Source organism: Channa argus, unplaced genomic scaffold (assembly GCF_033026475.1).
Source record: "Channa argus isolate prfri unplaced genomic scaffold, Channa argus male v1.0 Contig004, whole genome shotgun sequence".
In the NCBI taxonomy this organism is placed as follows: Eukaryota; Metazoa; Chordata; class Actinopteri; order Anabantiformes; family Channidae; genus Channa; species Channa argus.
This window is the reverse complement of record NW_027125223.1, coordinates 107909-122449: the sequence shown is the minus strand read 5'-3', so window position 1 is coordinate 122449 and position 14541 is coordinate 107909. Positions and strand designations below refer to the sequence as shown.

Here is a 14541-nt window from a genome sequence, read left to right as displayed (position 1 = left end):
CCAGGAAGTGTAGGATGGACCAATCAGCTTCCTGTACTGCCCCTCAATCCGGCCAATCAGGCAGGGCACCTATAAGAACGAGAAAATAAAAACAACACATATGGCCAGGACCGTAACATGGTCTACTAGTAATGAAGCACGATGGTTGAAAAACCAATAAAGTAGCAAAACAGCAATGAAAGAACAAACTTTGATGAAAATATAGAACAATTTCTATGAATAAATAGGCAGTAACACCAGCTTGTGCTGCCCGTAAACCCAAGCAAAAAAGCTTACAGCACCTGGTATTCCCAGGCGGTCTTCCTACCAAGTACTAACCAGGCCCGGCTCTATTTGGCTGCCGAGATCGGACGAGATCGGGCGCTTAGAGAGCGGTGTGGCCGTAAGCTGCATTTGACATCATCAACAGCTCTTAAAAACGCTGGAGAAGCAGAATGCATGACACTTGCTAAGAAGAAGATAAATGTGGCAAAGTACAAAGTACTATAACTGTACTGGTCTGTTACGCCCCTGTCCAGGGGGTCAGGGTGCAACATACAAAGATAAATTAGCATGTTCCCTCTCCGATCCCCAAACCAAAATCCAGGACCGAGATGTTCCAACAGAATGATATTTATTTTAAACGAAAGAAAGTGTCAAACAAAACATGACACTACAACTCAGGGCGAACCAAGGCCAACATAATAAACAAAATAAGCCATTTCCCACAGAAAGTGCTAGCTAGCCTGATAGAAATAAACAAACCAAAAGACAGTCGCTAACCCTAACTCCCTAATGTGAAAACAGTCCAAAGAAAATGGCTGTTCACCCCTACAGATTTAATACTATTTACAAAATATACAATTTATAAACAAAACCACGGCACAAAACCTAACAATTCAAAAATGCTAAATAAGGTTTGGAAACCAAGAACAGCAAACAGGTGCTGCTGCCAGAAAGAGCCTCGCTAGCTGTTGGGAACCGTACTTTTAAAACTCCAGGAAGTGTAGGATGGACCAATCAGCTTCCTGTACTGCCCCTCAATCCGGCCAATCAGGCAGGGCACCTATAAGAACAACATATCAAAAACAACACATATGGCCAGGACCGTAACATGGTCTACTAGTAATGAAGCACGATGGTTGACAAACCAATAAAGTAGCAAAACAGTAATGAAAGAACAAAATTTGATGAAAATATAGAACAATTTCTATGAATAAATAGGCAGTAACACCAGCTTGTGCTGCCCGTAAACCCAAGCAAAAAAGCTTACAGCACCTGGTATTCCCAGGCGGTCTTCCTACCAAGTACTAACCAGGCCCGGCTCTATTTGGCTGCCGAGATCGGACGAGATCGGGCGCTTAGAGAGCGGTGTGGCCGTAAGCTGCATTTGACATCATCAACAGCTCTTAAAAACGCTGGAGAAGCAGAATGCATGACACTTGCTAAGAAGAAGATAAATGTGGCAAAGTACAAAGTACTATAACTGTACTGGTCTGTTACGCCCCTGTCCAGGGGGTCAGGGTGCAACATACAAAGATAAATTAGCATGTTCCCTCTCCGATCCCCAAACCAAAATCCAGGACCGAGATGTTCCAACAGAATGATATTTATTTTAAACGAAAGAAAGTGTCAAACAAAACATGACACTACAACTCAGGGCGAACCAAGGCCAACATAATAAACAAAATAAGCCATTTCCCACAGAAAGTGCTAGCTAGCCTGATAGAAAAAAAAAAAACCAAAAGACAGTCGCTAACCCTAACTCCCTAATGTGAAAACAGTCCAAAGAAAATGGCTGTTCACCCCTACAGATTTAATACTATTTACAAAATATACAATTTATAAACAAAACCACGGCATAAAACCTAACAATTCAAAAATGCTAAATAAAGTTTGGAAACCAAGAACAGCAAACAGGTGCTGCTGCCAGAAAGAGCCTCGCTAGCTGTTGGGAACCGTACTTTTAAAACTCCAGGAAGTGTAGGATGGACCAATCAGCTTCCTGTACTGCCCCCCAATCCGGCCAATCAGGCAGGGCACCTATAAGAACAACAAAATAAAAACAACACATATGGCCAGGACCGTAACATGGTCTACTAGTAATGAAGCACGATGGTTGACAAACCAATAAAGTAGCAAAACAGCAATGAAAGAACAAAATTTGATGAAAATATAGAACAATTTCTATGAATAAATAGGCAGTAACACCAGCTTGTGCTGCCCGTAAACCCAAGCAAAAAAGCTTACAGCACCTGGTATTCCCAGGCGGTCTTCCTACCAAGTACTAACCAGGCCCGGCTCTATTTGGCTGCCGAGATCGGACGAGATCGGGCGCTTAGAGAGCGGTGTGGCCGTAAGCTGCATTTGACATCATCAACAGCTCTTAAAAACGCTGGAGAAGCAGAATGCATGACACTTGCTAAGAAGAAGATAAATGTGGCAAAGTACAAAGTACTATAACTGTACTGGTCTGTTACGCCCCTGTCCAGGGGGTCAGGGTGCAACATACAAAGATAAATTAGCATGTTCCCTCTCCGATCCCAAAACCAAAATCCAGGACCGAGATGTTCCAACAGAATGATATTTATTTTAAACGAAAGAAAGTGTCAAACAAAACATGACAATACAACTCAGGGCGAACCAAGGCCAACATAATAAACAAAATAAGCCATTTCCCACAGAAAGTGCTAGCTAGCCTGATAGAAATAAACAAACCAAAAGACAGTCGCTAACCCTAACTCCCTAATGTGAAAAAAAGAGAAAACAATCAAAAGAAAATGGCTGTTCACCCCTACAGATTTAATACGAATTACAAAATATACAATTTATAAACAAAACCACGGCACAAAACCTAACAATTCAAAAATGCTAAATAAGGTTTGGAAACCAAGAACAGCAAACAGGTGCTGCTGCCAGAAAGAGCCTCGCTAGCTGTTGGGAACCGTACTTTTAAAACTCCAGGAAGTGTAGGATGGACCAATCAGCTTCCTGTACTGCCCCTCAATCCGGCCAATCAGGCAGGGCACCTATAAGAACGAGAAAATAAAAACAACACATATGGCCAGGACCGTAACATGGTCTACTAGTAATGAAGCACGATGGTTGAAAAACCAATAAAGTAGCAAAACAGCAATGAAAGAACAAACTTTGATGAAAATATAGAACAATTTCTATGAATAAATAGGCAGTAACACCAGCTTGTGCTGCCCGTAAACCCAAGCAAAAAAGCTTACAGCACCTGGTATTCCCAGGCGGTCTTCCTACCAAGTACTAACCAGGCCCGGCTCTATTTGGCTGCCGAGATCGGACGAGATCGGGCGCTTAGAGAGCGGTGTGGCCGTAAGCTGCATTTGACATCATCAACAGCTCTTAAAAACGCTGGAGAAGCAGAATGCATGACACTTGCTAAGAAGAAGATAAATGTGGCAAAGTACAAAGTACTATAACTGTACTGGTCTGTTACGCCCCTGTCCAGGGGGTCAGGGTGCAACATACAAAGATAAATTAGCATGTTCCCTCTCCGATCCCCAAACCAAAATCCAGGACCGAGATGTTCCAACAGAATGATATTTATTTTAAACGAAAGAAAGTGTCAAACAAAACATGACACTACAACTCAGGGCGAACCAAGGCCAACATAATAAACAAAATAAGCCATTTCCCACAGAAAGTGCTAGCTAGCCTGATAGAAATAAACAAACCAAAAGACAGTCGCTAACCCTAACTCCCTAATGTGAAAACAGTCCAAAGAAAATGGCTGTTCACCCCTACAGATTTAATACTATTTACAAAATATACAATTTATAAACAAAACCACGGCACAAAACCTAACAATTCAAAAATGCTAAATAAGGTTTGGAAACCAAGAACAGCAAACAGGTGCTGCTGCCAGAAAGAGCCTCGCTAGCTGTTGGGAACCGTACTTTTAAAACTCCAGGAAGTGTAGGATGGACCAATCAGCTTCCTGTACTGCCCCTCAATCCGGCCAATCAGGCAGGGCACCTATAAGAACAACATATCAAAAACAACACATATGGCCAGGACCGTAACATGGTCTACTAGTAATGAAGCACGATGGTTGACAAACCAATAAAGTAGCAAAACAGTAATGAAAGAACAAAATTTGATGAAAATATAGAACAATTTCTATGAATAAATAGGCAGTAACACCAGCTTGTGCTGCCCGTAAACCCAAGCAAAAAAGCTTACAGCACCTGGTATTCCCACGCGGTCTTCCTACCAAGTACTAACCAGGCCCGGCTCTATTTGGCTGCCGAGATCGGACGAGATCGGGCGCTTAGAGAGCGGTGTGGCCGTAAGCTGCATTTGACATCATCAACAGCTCTTAAAAACGTTGGAGAAGCAGAATGCATGAAACTTGCTAAGACGAAGATAAATGTGGCAAAGTACAAAGTACTATAACTGTACTGGTCTGTTACGCCCCTGTCCAGGGGGTCAGGGTGCAACATACAAAGATAAATTAGCATGTTCCCTCTCCGATCCCCAAACCAAAATCCAGGATCGAGATGTTCCAACAGAATGATATTTATTTTAAACGAAAGAAAGTGTCAAACAAAACATGACACTACAACTCAGGGCGAACCAAGGCCAACATAATAAACAAAATAAGCCATTTCCCACAGAAAGTGCTAGCTAGCCTGATAGAAATAAACAAACCAAAACACAGTCGCTAACCCTAACTCCCTAATGTGAAAACAGTCCAAAGAAAATGGCTGTTCACCCCTACAGATTTAATACTATTTACAAAATATACAATTTATAAACAAAACCACGGCATAAAACCTAACAATTCAAAAATGCTAAATAAAGTTTGGAAACCAAGAACAGCAAACAGGTGCTGCTGCCAGAAAGAGCCTCGCTAGCTGTTGGGAACCGTACTTTTAAAACTCCAGGAAATGTAGGATGGACCAATCAGCTTCCTGTACTGCCCCCCAATCCGGCCAATCAGGCAGGGCACCTATAAGAACAACAAAATAAAAACAACACATATGGCCAGGACCGTAACATGGTCTACTAGTAATGAAGCACGATGGTTGAAAAACCAATAAAGTAGCAAAACAGCAATGAAAGAACAAAATTTGATGAAAATAAAGAACAATTTCTATGAATAAATAGGCAGTAACACCAGCTTGTGCTGCCCGTAAACCCAAGCAAAAAAGCTTACAGCACCTGGTATTCCCAGGCGGTCTTCCTACCAAGTACTAACCAGGCCCGGCTCTATTTGGCTGCCGAGATCGGACGAGATCGGGCGCTTAGAGAGCGGTGTGGCCGTAAGCTGCATTTGATATCATCAACAGCTCTTAAAAACGCTGGAGAAGCAGAATGCATGACACTTGCTAAGAAGAAGATAAATGTGGCAAAGTACAAAGTACTATAACTGTACTGGTCTGTTACGCCCCTGTCCAGGGGGTCAGGGTGCAACATACAAAGATAAATTAGCATGTTCCCTCTCCGATCCCCAAACCAAAATCCAGGACCGAGATGTTCCAACAGAATGATATTTATTTTAAACGAAAGAAAGTGTCAAACAAAACATGACACTACAACTCAGGGCGAACCAAGGCCAACATAATAAACAAAATAAGCCATTTCCCACAGAAAGTGCTAGCTAGCCTGATAGAAATAAACAAACCAAAAGACAGTCGCTAACCCTAACTCCCAAATGTGAAAACAATCCAAAGAAAATGGCAGTTCACCCCTACAGATTTAATACTATTTACAAAATATACAATTTATAAACAAAACCACGGCATAAAACCTAACAATTCAAAAATGCTAAATAAAGTTTGGAAACCAAGAACAGCAAACAGGTGCTGCTGCCAGAAAGAGCCTCGCTAGCTGTTGGGAACCGTACTTTTAAAACTCCAGGAAGTGTAGGATGGACCAATCAGCTTCCTGTACTGCCCCCCAATCCGGCCAATCAGGCAGGGCACCTATAAGAACAACAAAATAAAAACAACACATATGGCCAGGACCGTAACATGGTCTACTAGTAATGAAGCACGATGGTTGACAAACCAATAAAGTAGCAAAACAGCAATGAAAGAACAAAATTTGATGAAAATATAGAACAATTTCTATGAATAAATAGGCAGTAACACCAGCTTGTGCTGCCCGTAAACCCAAGCAAAAAAGCTTACAGCACCTGGTATTCCCAGGCGGTCTTCCTACCAAGTACTAACCAGGCCCGGCTCTATTTGGCTGCCGAGATCGGACGAGATCGGGCGCTTAGAGAGCGGTGTGGCCGTAAGCTGCATTTGACATCATCAACAGCTCTTAAAAACGCTGGAGAAGCAGAATGCATGACACTTGCTAAGAAGAAGATAAATGTGGCAAAGTACAAAGTACTATAACTGTACTGGTCTGTTACGCCCCTGTCCAGGGGGTCAGGGTGCAACATACAAAGATAAATTAGCATGTTCCCTCTCCGATCCCAAAACCAAAATCCAGGACCGAGATGTTCCAACAGAATGATATTTATTTTAAACGAAAGAAAGTGTCAAACAAAACATGACAATACAACTCAGGGCGAACCAAGGCCAACATAATAAACAAAATAAGCCATTTCCCACATAAAGTGCTAGCTAGCCTGATAGAAATAAACAAACCAAAAGACAGTCGCTAACCCTAACTCCCTAATGTGAAAACAAGAGAAAACAATCAAAAGAAAATGGCTGTTCACCCCTACAGATTTAATACGAATTACAAAATATACAATTTATAAACAAAACCACGGCACAAAACCTAACAATTCAAAAATGCTAAATAAGGTTTGGAAACCAAGAACAGCAAACAGGTGCTGCTGCCAGAAAGAGCCTCGCTAGCTGTTGGGAACCGTACTTTTAAAACTCCAGGAAGTGTAGGATGGACCAATCAGCTTCCTGTACTGCCCCTCAATCCGGCCAATCAGGCAGGGCACCTATAAGAACGAGAAAATAAAAACAACACATATGGCCAGGACCGTAACATGGTCTACTAGTAATGAAGCACGATGGTTGAAAAACCAATAAAGTAGCAAAACAGCAATGAAAGAACAAAATTTGATGAAAATATAGAACAATTTCTATGAATAAATAGGCAGTAACACCAGCTTGTGCTGCCCGTAAACCCAAGCAAAAAAGCTTACAGCACCTGGTATTCCCAGGCGGTCTTCCTACCAAGTACTAACCAGGCCCGGCTCTATTTGGCTGCCGAGATCGGACGAGATCGGGCGCTTAGAGAGCGGTGTGGCCGTAAGCTGCATTTGACATCATCAACAGCTCTTAAAAACGCTGGAGAAGCAGATTGCATGACACTTGCTAAGAAGAAGATAAATGTGGCAAAGTACAAAGTACTATAACTGTACTGGTCTGTTACGCCCCTGTCCAGGGGGTCAGGGTGCAACATACAAAGATAAATTAGCATGTTCCCTCTCCGATCCCCAAACCAAAATCCAGGATCGAGATGTTCCAACAGAATGATATTTATTTTAAACGAAAGAAAGTGTCAAACAAAACATGACACTACAACTCAGGGCGAACCAAGGCCAACATAATAAACAAAATAAGCCATTTCCCACAGAAAGTGCTAGCTAGCCTGATAGAAATAAACAAACCAAAAGACAGTCGCTAACCCTAACTCCCTAATGTGAAAACAATCCAAAGAAAATGGCAGTTCACCCCTACAGATTTAATACTATTTACAAAATATACAATTTATAAACAAAACCACGGCATAAAACCTAACAATTCAAAAATGCTAAATAAAGTTTGGAAACCAAGAACAGCAAACAGGTGCTGCTGCCAGAAAGAGCCTCGCTAGCTGTTGGGAACCGTACTTTTAAAACTCCAGGAAGTGTAGGATGGACCAATCAGCTTCCTGTACTGCCCCCCAATCCGGCCAATCAGGCAGGGCACCTATAAGAACAACAAAATAAAAACAACACATATGGCCAGGACCGTAACATGGTCTACTAGTAATGAAGCACGATGGTTGACAAACCAATAAAGTAGCAAAACAGCAATGAAAGAACAAAATTTGATGAAAATATAGAACAATTTCTATGAATAAATAGGCAGTAACACCAGCTTGTGCTGCCCGTAAACCCAAGCAAAAAAGCTTACAGCACCTGGTATTCCCAGGCGGTCTTCCTACCAAGTACTAACCAGGCCCGGCTCTATTTGGCTGCCGAGATCGGACGAGATCGGGCGCTTAGAGAGCGGTGTGGCCGTAAGCTGCATTTGACATCATCAACAGCTCTTAAAAACGCTGGAGAAGCAGAATGCATGACACTTGCTAAGAAGAAGATAAATGTGGCAAAGTACAAAGTACTATAACTGTACTGGTCTGTTACGCCCCTGTCCAGGGGGTCAGGGTGCAACATACAAAGATAAATTAGCATGTTCCCTCTCCGATCCCAAAACCAAAATCCAGGACCGAGATGTTCCAACAGAATGATATTTATTTTAAACGAAAGAAAGTGTCAAACAAAACATGACAATACAACTCAGGGCGAACCAAGGCCAACATAATAAACAAAATAAGCCATTTCCCACATAAAGTGCTAGCTAGCCTGATAGAAATAAACAAACCAAAAGACAGTCGCTAACCCTAACTCCCTAATGTGAAAACAAGAGAAAACAATCAAAAGAAAATGGCTGTTCACCCCTACAGATTTAATACGAATTACAAAATATACAATTTATAAACAAAACCACGGCACAAAACCTAACAATTCAAAAATGCTAAATAAGGTTTGGAAACCAAGAACAGCAAACAGGTGCTGCTGCCAGAAAGAGCCTCGCTAGCTGTTGGGAACCGTACTTTTAAAACTCCAGGAAGTGTAGGATGGACCAATCAGCTTCCTGTACTGCCCCTCAATCCGGCCAATCAGGCAGGGCACCTATAAGAACGAGAAAATAAAAACAACACATATGGCCAGGACCGTAACATGGTCTACTAGTAATGAAGCACGATGGTTGAAAAACCAATAAAGTAGCAAAACAGCAATGAAAGAACAAAATTTGATGAAAATATAGAACAATTTCTATGAATAAATAGGCAGTAACACCAGCTTGTGCTGCCCGTAAACCCAAGCAAAAAAGCTTACAGCACCTGGTATTCCCAGGCGGTCTTCCTACCAAGTACTAACCAGGCCCGGCTCTATTTGGCTGCCGAGATCGGACGAGATCGGGCGCTTAGAGAGCGGTGTGGCCGTAAGCTGCATTTGACATCATCAACAGCTCTTAAAAACGCTGGAGAAGCAGATTGCATGACACTTGCTAAGAAGAAGATAAATGTGGCAAAGTACAAAGTACTATAACTGTACTGGTCTGTTACGCCCCTGTCCAGGGGGTCAGGGTGCAACATACAAAGATAAATTAGCATGTTCCCTCTCCGATCCCCAAACCAAAATCCAGGATCGAGATGTTCCAACAGAATGATATTTATTTTAAACGAAAGAAAGTGTCAAACAAAACATGACACTACAACTCAGGGCGAACCAAGGCCAACATAATAAACAAAATAAGCCATTTCCCACAGAAAGTGCTAGCTAGCCTGATAGAAATAAACAAACCAAAAGACAGTCGCTAACCCTAACTCCCTAATGTGAAAACAATCCAAAGAAAATGGCAGTTCACCCCTACAGATTTAATACTATTTACAAAATATACAATTTATAAACAAAACCACGGCATAAAACCTAACAATTCAAAAATGCTAAATAAAGTTTGGAAACCAAGAACAGCAAACAGGTGCTGCTGCCAGAAAGAGCCTCGCTAGCTGTTGGGAACCGTACTTTTAAAACTCCAGGAAGTGTAGGATGGACCAATCAGCTTCCTGTACTGCCCCCCAATCCGGCCAATCAGGCAGGGCACCTATAAGAACAACAAAATAAAAACAACACATATGGCCAGGACCGTAACATGGTCTACTAGTAATGAAGCACGATGGTTGACAAACCAATAAAGTAGCAAAACAGCAATGAAAGAACAAAATTTGATGAAAATATAGAACAATTTCTATGAATAAATAGGCAGTAACACCAGCTTGTGCTGCCCGTAAACCCAAGCAAAAAAGCTTACAGCACCTGGTATTCCCAGGCGGTCTTCCTACCAAGTACTAACCAGGCCCGGCTCTATTTGGCTGCCGAGATCGGACGAGATCGGGCGCTTAGAGAGCTGTGTGGCCGTAAGCTGCATAAAAACGTTGGAGAAGCAGAATGCATGAAACTTGCTAAGAAGAAGATAAATGTGGCAAAGTACAAAGTACTATAACTGTACTGGTCTGTTACGCCCCTGTCCAGGGGGTCAGGGTGCAACATACAAAGATAAATTAGCATGTTCCCTCTCCGATCCCCAAACCAAAATCCAGGATCGAGATGTTCCAACAGAATGATATTTATTTTAAACGAAAGAAAGTGTCAAACAAAACATGACACTACAACTCAGGGCGAACCAAGGCCAACATAATAAACAAAATAAGCCATTTCCCACAGAAAGTGCTAGCTAGCCTGATAGAAATAAACAAACCAAAAGACAGTCGCTAACCCTAACTCCCTAATGTGAAAACAAGAGAAAACAATCAAAAGAAAATGGCTGTTCACCCCTACAGATTTAATACGAATTACAAAATATACAATTTATAAACAAAACCACGGCACAAAACCTAAGAATTCAAAAATGCTAAATAAGGTTTGGAAACCAAGAACAGCAAACAGGTGCTGCTGCCAGAAAGAGCCTCGCTAGCTGTTGGGAACCGTACTTTTAAAACTCCAGGAAGTGTAGGATGGACCAATCAGCTTCCTGTACTGCCCCTCAATCCGGCCAATCAGGCAGGGCACCTATAAGAATGAGAAAATAAAAACAACACATATGGCCAGGACCGTAACATGGTCTACTAGTAATGAAGCACGATGGTTGACAAACCAATAAAGTAGCAAAACAGCAATGAAAGAACAAAATTTGATGAAAATATAGAACAATTTCTATGAATAAATAGGCAGTAACACCAGCTTGTGCTGCCCGTAAACCCAAGCAAAAAAGCTTACAGCACCTGGTATCCCCAGGCGGTCTTCCTACCAAGTACTAACCAGGCCCGGCTCTATTTGGCTGCCGAGATCGGACGAGATCGGGCGCTTAGAGAGCGGTGTGGCCGTAAGCTGCATTTGACATCATCAACAGCTCTTAAAAACGCTGGAGAAGCAGAATGCATGACACTTGCTAAGAAGAAGATAAATGTGGCAAAGTACAAAGTACTATAACTGTACTGGTCTGTTACGCCCCTGTCCAGGGGGTCAGGGTGCAACATACAAAGATAAATTAGCATGTTCCCTCTCCGATCCCCAAACCAAAATCCAGGACCGAGATGTTCCAACAGAATGATATTTATTTTAAACGAAAGAAAGTGTCAAACAAAACATGACACTACAACTCAGGGCGAACCAAGGCCAACATAATAAACAAAATAAGCCATTTCCCACAGAAAGTGCTAGCTAGCCTGATAGAAATAAACAAACCAAAAGACAGTCGCTAACCCTAACTCCCTAATGTGAAAACAGTCCAAAGAAAATGGCTGTTCACCCCTACAGATTTAATACTATTTACAAAATATACAATTTATAAACAAAACCACGGCACAAAACCTAACAATTCAAAAATGCTAAATAAGGTTTGGAAACCAAGAACAGCAAACAGGTGCTGCTGCCAGAAAGAGCCTCGCTAGCTGTTGGGAACCGTACTTTTAAAACTCCAGGAAGTGTAGGATGGACCAATCAGCTTCCTGTACTGCCCCTCAATCCGGCCAATCAGGCAGGGCACCTATAAGAACAACATATCAAAAACAACACATATGGCCAGGACCGTAACATGGTCTACTAGTAATGAAGCACGATGGTTGACAAACCAATAAAGTAGCAAAACAGTAATGAAAGAACAAAATTTGATGAAAATATAGAACAATTTCTATGAATAAATAGGCAGTAACACCAGCTTGTGCTGCCCGTAAACCCAAGCAAAAAAGCTTACAGCACCTGGTATTCCCACGCGGTCTTCCTACCAAGTACTAACCAGGCCCGGCTCTATTTGGCTGCCGAGATCGGACGAGATCGGGCGCTTAGAGAGCGGTGTGGCCGTAAGCTGCATTTGACATCATCAACAGCTCTTAAAAACGCTGGAGAAGCAGAATGCATGACACTTGCTAAGAAGAAGATAAATGTGGCAAAGTACAAAGTACTATAACTGTACTGGTCTGTTACGCCCCTGTCCAGGGGGTCAGGGTGCAACATACAAAGATAAATTAGCATGTTCCCTCTCCGATCCCCAAACCAAAATCCAGGACCGAGATGTTCCAATAGAATGATATTTATTTTAAACGACAGAAAGTGTCAAACAAAACATGACACTACAACTCAGGGCGAACCAAGGCCAACATAATAAACAAAATAAGCCATTTCCCACAGAAAGTGCTAGCTAGCCTGATAGAAATAAACAAACCAAAAGACAGTCGCTAACCCTAACTCCCTAATGTGAAAACAAGAGAAAACAATCAAAAGAAAATGGCTGTTCACCCCTACAGATTTAATACGAATTACAAAATATACAATTTATAAACAAAACCACGGCACAAAACCTAACAATTCAAAAATGCTAAATAAGGTTTGGAAACCAAGAACAGCAAACAGGTGCTGCTGCCAGAAAGAGCCTCGCTAGCTGTTGGGAACCGTACTTTTAAAACTCCAGGAAGTGTAGGATGGACCAATCAGCTTCCTGTACTGCCCCTCAATCCGGCCAATCAGGCAGGGCACCTATAAGAATGAGAAAATAAAAACAACACATATGGCCAGGACCGTAACATGGTCTACTAGTAATGAAGCACGATGGTTGACAAACCAATAAAGTAGCAAAACAGCAATGAAAGAACAAAATTTGATGAAAATATAGAACAATTTCTATGAATAAATAGGCAGTAACACCAGCTTGTGCTGCCCGTAAACCCAAGCAAAAAAGCTTACAGCACCTGGTATTCCCAGGCGGTCTTCCTACCAAGTACTAACCAGGCCCGGCTCTATTTGGCTGCCGAGATCGGACGAGATCGGGCGCTTAGAGAGCGGTGTGGCCGTAAGCTGCATTTGACATCATCAACAGCTCTTAAAAACGCTGGAGAAGCAGAAGGCATGACACTTGCTAAGAAGAAGATAAATGTGGCAAAGTACAAAGTACTATAACTGTACTGGTCTGTTACGCCCCTGTCCAGGGGGTCAGGGTGCAACATACAAAGATAAATTAGCATGTTCCCTCTCCGATCCCCAAACCAAAATCCAGGATCGAGATGTTCCAACAGAATGATATTTATTTTAAACGAAAGAAAGTGTCAAACAAAACATGACACTACAACTCAGGGCGAACCAAGGCCAACATAATAAACAAAATAAGCCATTTCCCACAGAAAGTGCTAGCTAGCCTGATAGAAATAAACAAACCAAAACACAGTCGCTAACCCTAACTCCCTAATGTGAAAACAGTCCAAAGAAAATGGCTGTTCACCCCTACAGATTTAATACTATTTACAAAATATACAATTTATAAACAAAACCACGGCATAAAACCTAACAATTCAAAAATGCTAAATAAAGTTTGGAAACCAAGAACAGCAAACAGGTGCTGCTGCCAGAAAGAGCCTCGCTAGCTGTTGGGAACCGTACTTTTAAAACTCCAGGAAGTGTAGGATGGACCAATCAGCTTCCTGTACTGCCCCCCAAACCGGCCAATCAGGCAGGGCACCTATAAGAACAACAAAATAAAAACAACACATATGGCCAGGACCGTAACATGGTCTACTAGTAATGAAGCACGATGGTTGAAAAACCAATAAAGTAGCAAAACAGCAATGAAAGAACAAAATTTGATGAAAATATAGAACAATTTCTATGAATAAATAGGCAGTAACACCAGCTTGTGCTGCCCGTAAACCCAAGCAAAAAAGCTTACAGCACCTGGTATTCCCAGGCGGTCTTCCTACCAAGTACTAACCAGGCCCGGCTCTATTTGGCTGCCGAGATCGGACGAGATCGGGCGCTTAGAGAGCGGTGTGGCCGTAAGCTGCATTTGACATCATCAACAGCTCTTAAAAACGCTGGAGAAGCAGAATGCATGACACTTGCTAAGAAGAAGATAAATGTGGCAAAGTACAAAGTACTATAACTGTACTGGTCTGTTACGCCCCTGTCCAGGGGGTCAGGGTGCAACATACAAAGATAAATTAGCATGTTCCCTCTCCGATCCCCAAACCAAAATCCAGGACCGAGATGTTCCAACAGAATGATATTTATTTTAAACGAAAGAAAGTGTCAAACAAAACATGACACTACAACTCAGGGCGAACCAAGGCCAACATAATAAACAAAATAAGCCATTTCCCACAGAAAGTGCTAGCTAGCCTGATAGAAATAAACAAACCAAAAGACAGTCGCTAACCCTAACTCCCTAATGTGAAAACAGTCCAAAGAAAATGGCTGTTCACCCCTACAGATTTAATACTATTTACAAAATATACAATTTA

At 42.0% G+C, this 14541-nt stretch overlaps 15 pseudogenes; all 15 read right to left on the bottom strand.

Annotated features, from left to right (window-relative positions):
• Positions 1-269: 269 nt before the first annotated feature.
• Positions 270-388, bottom strand: LOC137109509 (5S ribosomal RNA; annotated as a pseudogene).
• An 857-nt stretch (positions 389-1245) lies between these two features.
• On the bottom strand, positions 1246-1364 carry LOC137109508 (5S ribosomal RNA; annotated as a pseudogene).
• Positions 1365-2222: 858 nt separating this feature from the next.
• Positions 2223-2341, bottom strand: LOC137109507 (5S ribosomal RNA; annotated as a pseudogene).
• An 867-nt stretch (positions 2342-3208) lies between these two features.
• LOC137110001 (5S ribosomal RNA) lies at positions 3209-3327 on the bottom strand (annotated as a pseudogene).
• An 857-nt stretch (positions 3328-4184) lies between these two features.
• Positions 4185-4303, bottom strand: LOC137109637 (5S ribosomal RNA; annotated as a pseudogene).
• An 857-nt stretch (positions 4304-5160) lies between these two features.
• Positions 5161-5279, bottom strand: LOC137110000 (5S ribosomal RNA; annotated as a pseudogene).
• Positions 5280-6136: 857 nt separating this feature from the next.
• LOC137109996 (5S ribosomal RNA) lies at positions 6137-6255 on the bottom strand (annotated as a pseudogene).
• Positions 6256-7122: 867 nt separating this feature from the next.
• Positions 7123-7241, bottom strand: LOC137109985 (5S ribosomal RNA; annotated as a pseudogene).
• An 857-nt stretch (positions 7242-8098) lies between these two features.
• LOC137109974 (5S ribosomal RNA) lies at positions 8099-8217 on the bottom strand (annotated as a pseudogene).
• An 867-nt stretch (positions 8218-9084) lies between these two features.
• Positions 9085-9203, bottom strand: LOC137109962 (5S ribosomal RNA; annotated as a pseudogene).
• An 857-nt stretch (positions 9204-10060) lies between these two features.
• Positions 10061-10179, bottom strand: LOC137109822 (5S ribosomal RNA; annotated as a pseudogene).
• An 846-nt stretch (positions 10180-11025) lies between these two features.
• Positions 11026-11144, bottom strand: LOC137109781 (5S ribosomal RNA; annotated as a pseudogene).
• Positions 11145-12001: 857 nt separating this feature from the next.
• LOC137109636 (5S ribosomal RNA) lies at positions 12002-12120 on the bottom strand (annotated as a pseudogene).
• Positions 12121-12987: 867 nt separating this feature from the next.
• On the bottom strand, positions 12988-13106 carry LOC137109951 (5S ribosomal RNA; annotated as a pseudogene).
• An 857-nt stretch (positions 13107-13963) lies between these two features.
• LOC137109939 (5S ribosomal RNA) lies at positions 13964-14082 on the bottom strand (annotated as a pseudogene).
• Positions 14083-14541: the final 459 nt, after the last annotated feature.